This window comes from Lagenorhynchus albirostris, chromosome 2, assembly GCF_949774975.1.
Source record: "Lagenorhynchus albirostris chromosome 2, mLagAlb1.1, whole genome shotgun sequence".
Classification (NCBI taxonomy): Eukaryota; Metazoa; Chordata; class Mammalia; order Artiodactyla; family Delphinidae; genus Lagenorhynchus; species Lagenorhynchus albirostris.
In genome coordinates, this window is record NC_083096.1 from 175,356,450 (window position 1) to 175,369,711 (window position 13,262).

Here is a 13,262-nt window from a genome sequence, read left to right on the forward strand (position 1 = left end):
CTAAGTTTCTGAGGGTGATTGTGAAAGAGTCCTATAGACTGGTATTCTGTTTTGTAAAAACCCTCAGTCTCTAGGAAGAGATGCAACAATGCAAGAGAGGGGGGAGATGCAGATAAGGCTGAGATGCAAGAAGATGAGTCCAGGGCTGCCAGCACCCATTTAAACTACTCGTGGTGCAGCTTACTTGGTAATGAAGCCCATGGATGAAGCCAAACCAGAAGAAATTAGAGAAAAGAGGCAGAGGCACTAAGTCCTCGTGGCATGGTCTAAGGTCCTAAATCCAGCTATTCCTGAAGCCACCATCCCTTGATCCTTCCAGTTATGGGAGACAATAAATCCCCTTCGGCTTAGCCAATCAGAGTTAGATTTCTGTTACTCACAGTCCACGCAGTCACCGGTATTTGATCGTGGTGTATCATGATACAGGTCAGGAGCCCCAAAGCCTCCAGCCTAAACCGGCTTTTGCCACTGGACCCACTTTGGGCAAGTGTTTTCTCTGGGTCTCTGTTTCCCCATCTGTATAATGAGGAGGTTGGGTGAGACGCCAGTTTGGCATTCTGGTTTCCACTTTCTTCCTCCAGATTTCAAGTTCTGTGATGAGGGGCAGAACTGTGACCTTGTCCGTCAGCGACTTGTGAATGACACAGGAGGGGAAGAGGAAAAAGTGTGCTTGTATGTACAGGAAAGGAAAGCTAAAGGAATCACACGTCTCATTCGGGTTGGTTAGAGGACACCTGGGGTCATTAGCACCCGCCTCCACCAGCTCTGAGTTGGACCCTTTGGTTGCCTGCTGTTCTGTGCGGGACCCCTCTTGTGCCAACAACCTCTTACTTGCTCTCCAGGCTGGTGTCAAGTCAAGAGTCGTTGGGAATGCTTGAGAGGTGACTGAAGTTTGGAACGTGTGTTTGGTAGATTTGCTAAGACAGTGGTGTCCAGATCCCTTGCACTGGTCTCTCTTTGCCTGTGTTTTTATTTTATTTATCTATTTATTTATCTATTTGCCATGCTGTGCAGCATGCAGGGTCTTACTTTCCCCACCAGGGATCAAACCCGCACCCCCTGCAGTGGAAGTGTGGAGTCTTAACCACTGGATCGCCAGGGAAGTACCCTCTTTGCCTGTGTTTTTAAAGTTAGGTTTCCAAAAATACAGTTAGAACGACCATGTAAAGAATGTAGATTCATCTCAGGGGTAGGGGACGCATTCCAGGTCTTTCCTGGTTAACACAGACATGGGAAGTATCAGAACACGTCCCTTCTGGTCACTGCTCCCCACTCTCCCTCTTGTTCTGATCCCATAGGTGTGGGGGTGGCACAGTCTGGTGCTTTACACTCAGGGCTTTGGACCAGAAAGATCTGAGTTCATGTCCCTGTTCTGCCACTTACCAGTGGTATAATCTTGAGCGAATGACCTAAATCTCGTTGGGTCTCAGTTTCCTCTTCTATAAGATGGGCTATTCTGTTGATGGAGTGTTATATTGTAGGGGGCAGTCAATGACCAAAGTGCTTAGCACAGACCTTAGCACACTGCTATTATTCAATCAGTGCTACCAGGGGCTGTTGAGAATGATCTAATCACAGTTTGTCCTGTGGACAAGCTTCTGAGTGGGTATCACATGTATTCACCTTCCAAAGCTCACATCATAGGTCCTCTGTTCGCCCCTGTTATCCAGCTGCACTTGGCTGTACCTCTGTTCTAGGTTTTTTTTTTTTTTTTTTTGCGGTACGCGGGCCTCTCACTGTTGTGGCCTCTCCCGCTGCGGAGCACAGGCTCCGGACGCGCAGGCTCAGCGGCCATGGCTCACGGGCCCAGCCGCTCCGCAGCATGTGGGATCTTCCCGGACTGGGGCACGAACCCGTGTCCCCCGCATCGGCAGGCGGACTCTTAACCACTGCGCCACCAGGGAAGCCCTGTTCTAGGTTTTATGTTATAATGTGATAGTGACCAAGATGGGTTCTAATATCTCCTGGTCTACTTCCTAGCTGGATGACCTTGAGCAAGTTATTTAGCTTCTTTTAACCTCTTTTTTTTTCAGCTCCAAAATGCAAATCCAATTGACCTTGTAGTGACGGTGTGAGATTTGAAGTGGAAGATGCAACCAGAGTACTTAGCACACTGCCTGATCCAAGCAGGAGAGATCCACACATGGCCGAGGAGGTGAGTAGAATTTCTGAGCCAGAACCTAGGCTTTACAATGACCAACTGTAGCCCGTAAACATGGCAGACAAAAATGAAAAGTGAGGAACAACAGAGGGAGATGAAGCCCAGGGTGTATATTCCACTCCATACATTCTGTCTCAACATTCCAAAGCTGAGACAGAAAAACAAAGATTCTAAATGTCTGGGGCCTGCTCAGAATTAAAGCATCAGCACAGACATTTGAAGAATTAAGTCAGACATTTTAATAGATGTAGCCAAAGAAGTAGGCACATGGTACACTGTAACTGTAAGATTCACTACCTTATAACATTTGAGGATTTTAGGAGGGAAAATTCTCTACTTCCCTCCCTTGACAATTATCTTAAAGAGTGTTGGGACAGTCTTAAAATCAACTTTAAGTAAAATGATGAATTTAGTTTACTTTGGAGATGGGAGAGGAGGAGGGCAGGTGACCCCAAAGAAACCATACTCTAAGGATCGCTCCTGTTCCAATGAATTTTGACATCATTTTCCTTAAAAGGTGTATATCCGATAAAGGTTTTCACGGAAAACTTTTGCAACTCAAAGTTTGAGAGTTTCATATTCCATGAAATCTGTCAAGAAACTCTACTCTTAACATCTAAGTACACTCAAAAAAAAAAATGATCTCTGCCGTTAGTAAAGGAGTTGAGGTGCCCAGAGTGCTTCAGTTTCACGACTTACATTTACCTGTCTCTAAGTTCAGCAAAATCTTATGATTTCTTGGGAGGGGGTTGTGCTTATTTAAAAATTTTTTTGAAACTCAAAGGACAGTTGAAGCCCTGGGAACTCTTATATTTAAAGTACAGGAAGGGAGAGCAATTCTGCTGTAGAATTAGCAAGAGCAACACACCATTTTGGCAACAGGAAGACCACAGAATGTAATTAGATTCTAACAGAAGCAGCAAAATACACAGGTCATAGGAATAAACAATGCACCTCCAGTGCTTCCACATCCCCGTGGGAGGCTCAGAAGGAATGAATCACTGGGGATTAGCTTCTGGAATTGAGAAGACCTGCTTCTCTCCATTAATGACATCTCGCCTTATCTTCCCATCCCCGTTAATACCGTAAGCGCACTCCATCAGAGCCCCGGAGGGTGGAAGAAAGGCCAGCAGCCTCCCATCCAATGGCAAATGCTCCTTGCTGTTTCAGAGGACTGCGGGACCCCTGTTAGAATGATTTCTATTTGCTAATGGCATGGGCTGCCCCTGATTTATTTCATCACACTTGCAAAGCCCTGCCCTTCATCTCCGGATGTGTCTTGTGTCTTATCTTCCAAGAGCCCCCTGGCCGGCAGAGGTAGTCTGCTGGCTGGAACTTAATTAGGCAGCGTTTGAAGATCCGGTGGCCCTCTGGCAGCCAGCTACCTTATCTCCCAGTGCAGAAATCCCTCGGGGAGCTGTTCCTGCCGAGCACTGGGGCCCAATCAGGAGGGGCTAGAGATGTATTTTTGATTTGCCAAACAAAACGACACAAAATAAAACCTATCTCTTAATATATTACCTGGGAAGCCCAACTCACCTTTGGGAAGACCAAAACATTTCTGGGTTGCAGGAAATCTAAAGGTTATATAATTCAATGGGTAGGGGTGGGGTGGAAGGAAAGGTGGGGGCCGAAGAGAGACCTAACTGATTGGCCAAGTTCACCCTGATTATCCAGATATCTCAGTGACACAGGCTAATGGCTCTTTGGTCCCTCAAAAGGGAGACTGGGGAAAATAAAACACAGGAGGCATTCCTAAGGAAGGGAGATTCTACAAATGTCCCAAGTGCCCAGAAAGCAGGCGTCAGCTCACCCTAGCTGATGCTATAGTCCTGAGCTGCCACAAGGTGGCAATTAGCAAGACCACTCTTACTTTTATAAAAATAGGGCTTTCGGTTCTCGATTTTAGGTACCGATACTTACGAAATCAGGTTAACGGGGATTCTGTGGTGTCCTAACAAGGAAATGTGGGTTCTCAATGCAAACATCAGAAAGAGTCTTCTTCCGTCTTAAGCACACAAGAAACAGAAGTCCAGGCTTGGCTCACCTCCAAGGGTCTGCTGACCTGAGCCTTTGTGTTCTCGGGCATACGGTTCACTCCTACCAGGTAGCTCAGGCTCAACACGCGGAGTCCCTAAGAGTCTGCCACTAAGTACTCAGACCTACGGGTTGAGAAAATTCAGCTACAACATCTTACCGACCTCTAGAGGCCTCAGCCAGGCCTTTGTGATTGTCTCATAAAGTGGCAACACCTGCAGGGTGTAGCAGGACTACTATAAGAGTCCCTTTTCCTGAGACTAACAAGTCCTGCCGGTTTCTCAAGTGTGACAGTGAGAGCTTTGGTAGTGATTTGTGTTCAATTAGCATATCAGGCATTTGGTCAGCCTGGCTGAGTGAAACAGTCAAAATATTAAGCAACCGTTTCAGCGATGATCAAAATAATGTCCTATCTTTTATTTATATAACACCTTGTAGTTTTTAAATTGCTTTCTCACTCGTTTTTTTCTTTTGATCTTCACAACTCGAGCAGGCAGGCAGAGACAGGTATTATCAGAGCCTCACCTGGTTCATAGGGTGCCTCTGGGTGAAACAGACACAGATGCCCCTTCCGCTGGTGGGGGAGGGGGCAAAGCCTGGCTCAGCTGGACATCAGCTCCCACTGACCCCTCAGCTGCATCCTCCTGTGTAGGGGCACACACTGCCCAACCGTACGTGGCAACCCGGGGTATTATCTCCATTTTTAGGTGAAAAAGTTAAGGCTCAAAGAGTTTGACTTGTGAAAGGTCACACATCTTGTAGATCTTCTGGCTACTGGTCCAGTGGTCCCTCTACCATAGACATCTATCCTCCTAACTCACCTTCTAGCTTTACATCAACAAATAGCACTTCAAAAGAAACACTTAATATGAGCATTCACCTTTCCTCTCTTATTCCCATCCAAATGTCCTACTTCCTGAGTCAAATAAATGCCTATACAAGAGCCAGTCTTACAGGATTTTGACTCATTATGTAAAATTCTACCACAAAATTTAATCCTTTGAGATGTTTAAGGCTGCAGCTGTAAACAATTAATTTATGTTAAAATCCAAATGCAACTGGACGTGCATTCCATTAAGTCACTGCTTTCCAAACTGTCTTCCTTAGAACACTAGTACTCTTAGACAAGGAGTGTCAGAATCACCTGGAGGGCTTGTGAAAACGCAGATCCCTGGGCCCCAACTCCTGAGTTTCTGATTCAGTAGGTTTGGGGTTGGGCCTGAGAATTTAATACAGATTTTCACTTCTAACAAGTTCCCAAATGGGGCTGATGCCGCCTCTTCCAGAACCAAATGTTGGGAGGTAAGTTTCCAGAGGATGCTAATAGGAGCTCAACATGACTTTAGCTTTTTAAAAAAATATACTTATTAGTATACTCATGGAAATTAATTCAGAAGGTAGTTTGAAAAATCCTATCACAGGCCATAAGAAGCCAACATTGTCATCTGGACTTAATTTATTAATTTATCCCCCAGTTGTTTAAACAAACATTAAAAGTGCTGAAAATGTTCCAGAGTCTGTTTACATCCCTGGGGACACAAAGGTCTGGTCCTTGTCCTCCTGGTAATTTCAATCCATCTGGGCACAGAGACGCAGACAGACCATAACAGCCCAATAGTTACTGACTCTGCCCAAGTAAGGTGGATGCTAGTTGGCTGGGGTTTGGGGGCTGGGGGCGGTGGGTGATTTGTGAGCCAACAGCAGGAAAGAGGAAAGTGGACATCAGCCCTCAAGAACCTTGTCTGAGTCACTCTTTGCCTCAAAGGCAACCATTTTTATGCTACCTGGGGTCCCCTCCTTTACAGGTTTAGGCCACCCAAGGAATTCACAGAACATCAACGGTGGCCAGGGACAGCTCCATGGATGTGCAGCCGATGTGCACCCCCAGACCCCACACACAGGAGAGCCCCAGGCTGGGTTTAATGCTCTCCTATTGCCATCTTGAAAGTCTTAATAATGTTTGAACAAGGGGCCCTACGTATTATGAAGCTGGTTCTGACGGTGCCTACATTAGCCATTCCACAAAATCTTTTTGAGCACCTACTAAGTGTCATTCGCTGAATCGGGCATTTGAGGGTTTTGACTTAGTAGGATAGGGTTCCTGACGGAGGAGCTATAAGCTGAATACGGAAGACAGACGCATGAATAGGAATTGACAACCCTGTGTGGGAAGTTAGAAGACAGCAACACACGCCCCATCCTTCATGCCCACAGGAGAGAATTTATCTCTGCCAAACCATGTCGGGCTCTCAGCAGAAAGCTCTGCATCTCCTATCGCAGCCATGGAGGACTGGAGTCCTTGCCCAGGTAATTTACGGTGGGAGGAGACGGGGAGTCTCCATCATAGAGAACATCACCTCACGCCAGGTTTAGCATTCATCAGAGCAATGTCATTAATGTGCATTTTTCCCAGAGGCTCGTCCAACAAGCCAGGTAGTCCAGACATGATAACAGCTTTATTGTTAAGTGAAATGTCAACTTCCTATCTTCACCCTTGAATTGTACTGAATCTCCCTAGCTGTGTGAATATGTCAGCAAATACCCACGTCTGACATGGAGCTAAAATCTAGATGATTTCAAGTCACAGGTGGTTTGCTTGTCCTTCAAGACAGTGTTTTGCAAAGAGTGGGTCATAGACCACTTGCATGAGGATCACCTGGGGCGCTTGTTAAAAAGGCAGATTCCTAAGCTCCAATGCATTCTGGGATCTGCATTTTTAAATTTTTCCCTGCTCTCCAGGAAATTCTTAAACACGTGGAAGTTTGAGACGGTTCCTAGGAGCCTTGACAGGAGTGGGACAGCAGACCCCTGGAGTTTACTAGTAAGTAAGGATAGTTACTCCACTCTCCAAAATACTCAGCCCTCCAAGAGGCCCTTCTAGGGGATTTCAGAGGTGAAATCCTGCACCAGAAAGTTGACTTCTGTGGAAACAAGCTTCGCACGTGGGCACAGACCAGAGGGGGCAGAGCTGAACTCCCTGACGTGACTGCTGCAGGCAAAGGGGCTTCAGACAAAAGCACCCGGAATGTTTGGGGTTCATGAAGGTTCCCCAGGGGCCATCAGAGGACCTGAGAATTAGCAGAAAAGGTGGGGCTCCAGGCCTCCAACCTGGCTCTTTATTACGATTTCTCGTTCATTTCACAAGGTTAAGAGAATACGTCGGAGTGAAAGCTTCAGTCCTTACGGTGGCTGGCAAAGTTCTACACGGCCAGACCCCCAGCACCCTCACTCCTCCCACCTGAGCTCCTAAGATGCTCCAAACGTGCTCACTGCGCTCCGGCCACACCCTGGCCTCCTTGCAGTCCTTCAAACACACCAGGCCACTCTGCCCCAGGGACTTTGCACTGGCTGTTTCCTCTATCTAGAATGCCTGGGGCTTACTTCCTCACCTCCTCAAACGTCTTTCTGGACTACCCACACTCCCTGTCCCCTCACTATGCTTTATCTTTCCCTGTCAGACTTTTCTCCATCTGGTAGACTAGACATCTTCTTTCTGTATTTATTGACTGTCTCCCCTCAGTAGAAAGATAGCCCCTTGAGGGCAAGAATTTTTGTTTAGTCTAGTTTTGTCCATTAAGGTATCTCTGGCATAGGAAACAGTGCCTGGCATGTGGGAGGCCCTGAGTAAATATCTTTGTTGAATAAATCAACATTAGAGAGGGCTCCTAGGACTGTAAAAAGAACACCCACTAAGGGACAAATACAGACAGGGAAGCAGGGTACACTGCGTCTCTCCAGTTTTTCTCAGCCTCAGGGAAATATGGACTTGCGACTTCTCTGAGTTTAAACTGGGGGCAAGGAGGATGAAAAGAGCAACAAAAAAGGGAGGAAAGTCTGGGATAAGAGCTAACTTGTTGCTTTCAGAAGAGCTCGCGTCACGCTGCCGCCCTTCAGAGGACACGGGAAAGTGGGAACATGGCAGCCCGTCTCCGGAGATGACAGCAGGTCTTCCTTCTCCATCTCCACCTCCTCTTTCTTCCTCACCTCTTTTTTTGCTTGCACTTCAAACGCTGCCCTCTTTGGCTTCTTTTAAATCGCCAGGGTAGGAATATACAGGGGGGGAGGTATCAGGGCTCCCTTTGAAACCTGGCCCAGCAGCTGCTGCCCACAAACATCTCTTGGCGGCAGAAGCACCTGCTTCTCAGTGTCTGACGGTGGCGGCTGGTGGGAGGTCTGCAGGGCACACAGCTCACGGCAGGTGCCTTTACTTTGACACAGATCCTGAGAGGTGGGGGCAGGGCAGGGGGAGAAGAGAAGAGATGTTGCTTGACAGTGGCCCCCTCCTTTTCTTTCTTTAAAAAAAATGACACCAAATCGATCACGTGGGAAAAATTGGACATTTTTACAACGCCTTGTTTCCGATGGCCAGGGGTGAGGTGAAGAAGAGAGAGAATAAAGGTGCAGGTCTCCCCATCCAATTCTCTTTGTCCAGCATAAAACATCATTTCTCCTGATTGCTGAAAATGACTCCCCTGCCTCAGCAAGGACTTTGATGGGAAGACAAGGCCCTTGAACATGCACATTTCACGGGCTTTGTTCTGAAAATTGTCCTCTTCGCTGCAAATATGCTTAAGCCTTAGGGGTTAAGGGCAGGAATAGACTCCAGTTCCTGGCTGCAGGCTGTGGGCTGAGTGGGAGTCGGGATGCCTTAGAACAATGCGGGGGGTGATTCTCAGATCAGAAGCTGACGTGGTTTTACGTAGAAGAGACACATGGCTCTCTGACTCACCACATATCCAGGCAGGCTCGAACTGGGACACATCACGGGAACATGAGTGTTTTTAGAACCAGCCTCACGGAGGAGGACAATGAGACATGTTTTTTGCCAGATTCCCCTGGAGGACAAAAGGTCTGGATCCAGGGTGGCTGGTGAAAGAAGGTGAAGTGTCAGGTAGGGAGATAGGACTGAAAAAGAATGATAATGAAATCAAAGTAAAAACAGCTGAGTATACTGGTGGTGGCCATGCATACCATCTTGGTTGTGAAGTAGAGTCTGGAATCAGACCTGAGTTAAATCCTATTTCCTCCACTGACCTCAGGGCTGTCCAACGTCAGGGCTTCCGTTCTCCTCTCTGTAAAATGGGTATAATAATAGCACCTACTTTTCAGGATCGTTTTAAGACTTAAACAAGAATGTGTGTACAGGGGCCAGACAAAAAGAAAGCCCTCAATAAATGCTAGTTGCTACCATCACCACCACCACCACCATCACCACCACCGTCATCACTACCTTCCTCCTCTCTTCATCATCATTATCATCATCGCCTAATTTAATCCTGGGTGGCTCTGATAGATCATCTAATTGTATGTGTGTGTGTGTGTGTGTGTATGTGTGCGCGCGCGCGTGCGCGTGCACGTGTGCGCACAGACGCATTGGTTTCTCAATCGTAAAATGGAGATCACAATCGTATTTGATGCAGATAAAATGACATAGTTCTCTCTAAGGACATGACAGTGGCTGCAGGCAGTAATGCTCCAGGCATAGTCCCCATCGTTGTTAGGCCCTGCAACTACCCTCATTCTAAGGTGAAGTAGCTGTCGTTTAAAGAGCTTGCTGAAGATCAAAGATTCAAGCAGGGCTCTTAACTGCTGCCATGGGCTGCATGCTCCCAGGAGCAGCCCTGAAGACCAGGATCTGGGTGCAAGTGGGTCCCAGGTAGCAGTGGTGGAGGTGGGGAAGGGAGACAGGGCGGTGGAGAGCGCCGGCAGAGGGTCCGTGGAGGAGCAGGATACCACTGCAGGCACCTGGGGTCAGTTCCACTGGGAAACTCTGAGAGATGGGGTGGGTTATGCCTCTGAGCTGTCCCTCCACAGTGTCAAGGAGGCTGGGGTATTTATCCTCCTCCTTGTATTTGCCATTGGCTGAGGGTGACTCCATTTCACCCCTAGTCGGTCCCATGTGTGGGCCCGGGGAGAGCCCTCAAGTCTTCAATCTGATCTTCAGCAAGTGCTAGAATGGTGAACTTTGCGGGGCTGTGGAGGGACCCCGATAGCACTCCCTATAGCCAACACGATGAAAGTCAGGGCACCAGTGGATCTGAACTCTTCAGACAAATAAGAACCAGAAGCCTGATCCCTGAGGGGTGGAGAAGACTGAAGACTGAGAAAAGGGTAAGGGCTCAAGGGACCTGGTCTGGCAGGACAATAGACTTGAATTGAATTAAGCCAACACTGGCTGAGGTTCTGTCACGTGTAGGGCTTGTGTTAGGAATGGTGGGACGGCTGTCTTCCAAGGACTTACAACCCAATACCCACCTGTGTTTGAGGATTTGGGATGGAACCTGCTCTGCGCCAGAGCTCCATAGCAGGTGCTTCGGAGGCACAGGAGGAGGAGCTTTGATTTGAGTCACTTGAGCTAGACCATGAGTGATGACTGGGGGATTCATAAAGAGATGGGAGGGACAAGCACCACTTGAGGGGGGGCAAGTTCAGAGCATGTTCAGGATATGGGGGCCTTCTGTGTGGTTGGAGAGTAGGTGGGCCCAGTGCACAATGTGAGAGCTTTCTAGAAAGATCAGTTGAGGACTGCATGATGGAGGACACTGAATGTCATGACGAGCAGGGGGCAGAAGCTAAAGACCTTGGTTCCTGAAGAAAACCTGTGCCTTATACAGGGCATTTTAATAAGCTTCCTCTGCAGGCCCAGTGGGTGGAGTAACTGAGAGCAAAGGCTGGTGCAGAAGGTCCCACCCCACCTCTAGTCCCCGATGTAGGGGGAGGGGCATGGACCCTCATGTCACACCTGAGGCACAGCCTGCTCCATGTGTTGAAGCCACCTCTCCTACAGCCTGGCATCCTTAAAACCCCAATCCACACTAAGGTTCCCCAAAGAAGTCCTACCTCCTGTGCCCCAGGGACCCCAGAGTTCTCAGCCAGCTCTGTTATCTATAATGATACAGCCAGGGCCCGCCAAGGTGTCTGGTTGGCCCTATAGCAGACCTGGTCTTGCAGGAGGGTACATAATCCACTAGGTATGATGAGAGGAAAGTTCTTCCCCCAAATGCCAAAGGAAATCCCCTGTCCCTATTTTTGTTTTTCATGAGAAGTCCTAGCACTAGGCTACCAAGGAGGGGCGAAATATGGCACGGGCTGAGACTCCTGGACTCTATTGATGATTGGAACGTAAATTTACCCTGGTCTTTCTGCCAAATGGATCCTCAGTGTGGGAGTTCTCTTGGAGAACAGCCAAGAGTCAGTTGGTCTTTCTCAAAGAGGCTCACTCTCTTTGAGACAAGACCTCAGGGAAGAGGCCTGGGTCACCCCTCAAGCAAACTTTGCAAAATTCCACTTCCCTGAGAGCTTTTCAGAGCCATGGCCAGAGTCCAGGAAAGCCCCGTGGCCTTGTCATGTGCCTCTCTCCTCTTCGATATGGCCATGGATGTCTCAAGATAAGAAAACCTGCCAGACGTTGATCACAGAGGTACAGGCATATCTCAGATACCATACCAGCTCATCTGGTGGAGTGAGCCATGTGCCCCCAGGGCAGGCTGAGGAGCAGGCTGCATTGGACAGCAGCTGGAATTTTAGCTCCAGCAATGGAAGGGTTGAGTATCCATGCACTTATCCTGTGAATCCATTATTTTAATATTTTTGAACTCAGTGCTAGCTGTTTTATGTTATATTGTGTTTATTTTTACTTTAAAGTGTTATCTATGCATGAGTGAGTTTTCTCCTGTACATTCCTTACTATTTGATTCAGCCTCAAAATATTGCCCTCATTTGAAATATTAGCTGACCACACCTCTTCTCTTCTTTGCCTTTTCTATGCCCACCCCCCTTCCTCCCCTCATCTTTGCCTCTGAGATCCATACGACAATGTCAGAGTGCATTCTACCCAGTGGATATTCATTAAGGGCCATAAACAGCCATAACCTTAACCTTAACGGATGTGGCTAGTTAGCTGAGTCTGGAGGAAGGGCAGTGGTGAAACTGCAGGAGTGCAGACATCTATGAGTCCCTGGTGACAGGCTTCAGCCCCTGGAGGGTTGATGGGGTGAGGAGTTTGTGCCCTGGCAACTTCCCTTCCTGACTTTCCCCCTTCTCATTTTATGCTCTCTATTCCCCTATCTCTAGAAATGCAGACTTGAATCGTTGGGGAGAGATTTTAATGTAATGCAGCTAAAATCTTTGATGGGTAGGCAGTAGGGGTGGGATGGTGCAGAAGAGCACACCTGGTGACAAGTACACCTGGGCCTGAGCATCCTTCTAACACACATCCTTGTGAAGACATCAGAGGGCTTCAGGAAAATTCAAACACAAATTCTCAACCAGTAAGAGGAGGGGCAATGTGGGAGAAAACAGAGAGGGAAAATCAAACAGTACAAGATTGTTCATAGCAGCTTGATTCATGATAGCCCCAAAGTGGAAATAACCCAAACGCCTGTTAACAGGAGAATAGATAAACAGATTGCAGTATGCTCCTGCAATGGATTGAAATGGAAATATAAAGAACAAATGTACTAGTCTACCTGGGCTGCCAAAACAAAACACCATAGACATGGTGGCTTCAACAATAGATGCTGATTTTCTCACAGTTCTGGAGGCTGGAAGCCTTAGATCAGGCTGCTGGTAGGGCAGGATTCAGGTGAGGGCTCTCTTCCTGGCTTGCAGACAGCCACCTTCTCACTGTCCTCACATGGTCTTTCCTGGTGCATGTGTGCAGAGAGAGAGAGCAAGCTCTCTGGTTATCTCTTCTTATAATGGCACTAATCCCATCCCGAGGGCCCCATCTCCACAACCTCATCTAACTCCAATCACTGCCCTAACGCCCCATCTCCAAATACCATCACATTTTGGGGTCAGGGCTTTGACATATGAATGTTGGGGAGACACATTCAGTCCATAACAGTGAACTTTGGATAAAAGGAACTACATGAATGAATCTCAAAAAATATTTTGCCAAGTGAAAAAGGGGGCACAAAAGAGTGAATATTCTATCATTTTAAAATGAATTTTTAGAATAGGCAAAATCTGTGATGATAGAAATCGGAAGAGAGGCTGGCTCTGTGGAGGTGTGGAGGGTGGGTATTGACTGGAAAAGGGCACGAGGGGACTTTCTGGGAAG

The 13,262-nt window shown here is 47.6% G+C and overlaps 1 protein-coding gene across 1 annotated transcript in view; it reads right to left on the bottom strand.

Annotated features, from left to right (window-relative positions):
- KAZN (kazrin, periplakin interacting protein) overlaps positions 1 to 13,262 on the bottom strand; it is a 1,131,324-nt gene that overhangs the window by 591,763 nt on the left and 526,299 nt on the right. The gene's annotated exons all lie outside the window — the stretch shown is intronic.